Source organism: Octopus bimaculoides, chromosome 16 (genome assembly GCF_001194135.2).
Source record: "Octopus bimaculoides isolate UCB-OBI-ISO-001 chromosome 16, ASM119413v2, whole genome shotgun sequence".
NCBI classification, from domain to species: domain Eukaryota; kingdom Metazoa; phylum Mollusca; class Cephalopoda; order Octopoda; family Octopodidae; genus Octopus; species Octopus bimaculoides.
Window position 1 is genome coordinate 3,438,963 of NC_068996.1, and position 4,180 is coordinate 3,443,142.

The following is a 4,180-nucleotide window of genomic DNA, read 5'->3' on the forward strand; positions in this document are numbered from 1 at the left end:
TCATCATCATCATCATCATCATCATCATCATCATCATCATCATCATCATCATCATCATCATCATCATCATCATCATTATTATTATTATTATTATTATTATTATTATTATTATTATTATTATTATTATTATTATTATTATTATTATTATTATTATTATTTGTATACATAGACATTTAATGACTGCTTGTTCTGCTATCTATTTATTCATTTTAAACTCTATAATTTCGTTGTTGACACATTTTGTTTTAATTTTGCAGTCATCGTTTCCCTATGTTCATTTAAAGTGTTCTGTAAATGTTTTTAAACATGCGTTATCTTAAGATAGTTTGGTAAAGTTACTTTGGGATCAAAATTATTATTTACTTGTATATCTTAAGCTAGTTTCGAATTAGTATAAAGTGCATCTACAGAGTAGTAAAGACATTTTCTAACTCATTTTTTCGTGTTTAAACTCTGCTAAATTATCAAAACAGCCTTCAGTTGAATACACCCTACCGATGAGTTCCAGTAATACCGATATATATTCGTAATCGACGAAGTTTGAAAACATATTCGTGATTTCTCAAAATTATTTCACCTTTTCTTTGAGAGACACAAACAATTACTGCTCAGTTTTAATTCCTTCAACAAAAAAAGAAAGGGAATTTCAATTAATTAAAAGAAATTTTGCATGTCATTCGATACTTTATTTCCCTTATTTGACAACTATTTGTACAGTATTGGTTTGTTTCATGGACTCTTATGGAGTATGACCCGTTCTTTTATTGAAATTTTCATTAACTTGGACGCATATCCGTTTATCAGTTTCTGGTAATTTAGCAATTTGCACGCTCACATTTTTATACATACTTTTGTACATTTGAGATATCAGATTTAAAGTACACATCCCACCCCTTTCAGCCTTGGGCTAAATGCGATGATTGTATGTATTGCTTGTCACAGTGTTTTGAAATGAAAGCATCTGGTGTTGATTTGACATGAAGGGAGCCTGTCGGCGATTAGTTAAAATATTATAAACACTTAGCTATCCTTCAATAATCTCGTCAGCTGTTTTATTTTATTTTATTTCTTTTTGTCATTTCGCTCTTGTTTGCCTATAATACTTGTTGTGAAATAGGAATGTCTGTCTCTATTCAACATATTCAACGCGTGCTACTTTTTAAAAATATATTTATTATTCTTCATAGTAGCTATAACCGATATTTGGCAAAATATGAAAAGCAAGGAACAAAAGGCTTTTAGATAAGTCTCTACATTCCAGGTCCTCATTCTGCTAAAGGGGAATTTGCATATCAGAAATTTGTGGTTTGATAAAATTAGTGTTAGTCAACTAGTGTGGTCATTATGTCGGGCTACCCTTTACCTGCAAAAGAGATGTCTTTGTGCCTGTATCTCACACTTCCAATCATGAGTGGAAGTGAAAGAGGAAATCAGACGCAACGGTAATTCAACGTGTCGACCGAACTATATCACTAACGCCGCCACCGCCGATACCACCACCACCACCTGCTTCTTCTCTGATAGTCTTTTTATCACATCTTAAAATATCAATAATCTGTATAGTAGAGCAGTCTAATAGCATTACGAAAAGGAAACACGAAATTTATATGCATAGAATATAAGGATCTTTCAGTGTTATTAGACAATAAATAAATATATAATTTTGATGGACATACCACAGTAGACCATAGAAGATATATAGATGCGCAGTAGCCTGCCAATGGATGAAAATATGCGAAGTTAAGATGTTCAAATGTATATAGGTAGAAAGGTGCCCTGAAATCTTTGTGTGAGCACAAAATATGCATCACCCGTTAAACAAGATTTAACACGGTTAGTTGGAGGTTTGACAAAGAAACTCAAGCGAAAAAGCAATCCATCTGCCTATTTATGAAAGAAGACCAAATTATATGAGATGTGGCCTGGTATCTAAAACCGAAAGTTTTGCCACTAGTGCAAGGTTTTGACTTTCGTAGGTTTTTCCACTAGAAATGCATGAAATAAAAGAATTCAAAATGGTCGTGGGTAGGAATAAAGCTCTTGACCCATGATAAACAGGACGCAATAAAAGCTATTCTACGCATAACTGAATCACTGGATCGAATATTTGTGGCGATCGTAGGGATAAATCTCAGGTGCCACGTTTCTCATGTCACCAACCACTTAAGAACTTTCTGTCAGGAAAATAAGCGAAAAGAATACGGTCCCATCCCTGTTGCTGACACCTCAAGAATGCTGGCAACATCAACAGAAACAAAAAATTCCAAAACAGCAAATACAGTTAATGGAGTAACACCAGCACTATCAACAAGAACTTCACTAACAAAATCTATAACCGCAGCAACAACAGTAACAATAACAACAAGCTTTTCTGCTGCAACAGGAAGCCCAGTACAAAACTCAAACCAAAAGGAAGCCTCACTGTAATTCCCTCAGTATTTATCACAGAAAAATACCAACTCAAATACACATGACTGCTCACTTCCCACCTTAGCTAATACCCACCTTCTTGAATCAGGGATGTGTTAGAACAATGAATTCGAGTCGAGAGACCAACTGAAGAATTTTGTAACAGAGGAAAACAAAAATTCGGGAGGTAAAAGCTGCTCTTAGATGAAAGGCAATTCATTTAAAGGAGCAGAAGCTATTTTCAATGCACATAGCAATCGCAACCGCAACAAAAACAATGACCTAATCGAAAATCTAATATATAACTAGGAACTCAATTACCAAAAAGAAACACAAAATGAGTCACAAGATTAACTGCAGCAGCAAAATACATAAGAAATCTACATTAACTTTACTGCTAAGAAACATTAAATTGACACATTGTATAATAAGCAACATAAATATCGCCACAGAAAAAAAAATCAGTCGTAGAGAAAGTTGATAAAAAAAATTCCATTTGCTGTTTTACTCTTTAGAAGAACGAAGTAGAAATTTTTGCAAATGCCTTTCAAAATTTCCCTTCCAAGTAGCGAGGAAACCTAAGAAAACGACTTACTCGAGTAATAAAGTGATTAATGTCTCCCTTTACTTTTAGCTCTCATCTGACATGGATGTCCTCTGTATCGGATATATAAATGTGTGCGGCCTGGAATGAGATTGTAAGGTAGAGAACTTGTTCAATGACTTAAAATGGCTGGACTATATATAGAAGCCATCAATGATAACAGAATCTCTAAAGGGTAAGCATTGGTGCCAATTTTCGACAATTATCAATCTCATCTCGTGATGTGCCGAAATCGGACGCTGAGGCAGCAGTGTTATTTTGGAAATCTTTGCTCTCAAGATACGGGCAATCTTCCTGAAAATGGACGGTACGTTGTTAGTCTTGAACGGGAACGACTGCAAGGTTGGTGCTTTCAGATTAGTAACCCCGGTTTCTCCAAATATCTAGAATGTTACATGGGGACATTTCCAACTCTATTACTAGAGGGGCATGAAATTGTATTTTAGACATACGGCAAGACTTTAGCAGGCTAGTGAATAGAAGGGGGTGTAAAAGTCTCGCAAATGTATTCAGAAGTTTTCTAACCTACTTTCCGTTAGATTTACTGGTTGGGCTAATGTGTACATAGAACAATTAGGACGAGATCTAAAAGAGGTGTCAAGGAACAGCTAGATTTCGCATCTAAGGATCCTTACAGATGAAGTTCCATGCAATTGAAAACGAACTGTCAAGGTTGTTAGCACACCAGAAAAACGATTAGCAGCATTCCGTCCGTTCTTACATTCTGAGTTCAAATACCACCGAGGTCGACTTTGCCTTTCATTATACAGTGGTCGATAAAACAAGTACCAGTGATGACATCAGGATGCAATTTGGCCTTGATAAATGTGCAAAAGCTACCTTTATCAAAGGAAAAATGACAAATACATCTAATGTGAACCTTGACCAGCAAAATGTCATAAAAGAGTTAGAACCAGCGGAGAGCTACAAATACCTAGGGGTAATTGAAGGGGACAATATCAAGCAAAAATACGAAAATTGTTGACAATGCATAGAATGCACCACCCTAAGGCAGATATAGAACGTCTTTATCTGCAAAGAAAAGAGGGAGGCCGAGGACTTCTACAGCTGGCATTATCAATGAAGGTAGCCACAATTATCAATGAAGGTAGCCACAATTGGCCTAGACACCTATCTGAAAAACTCTGAGGACTGGATGCTAAAACT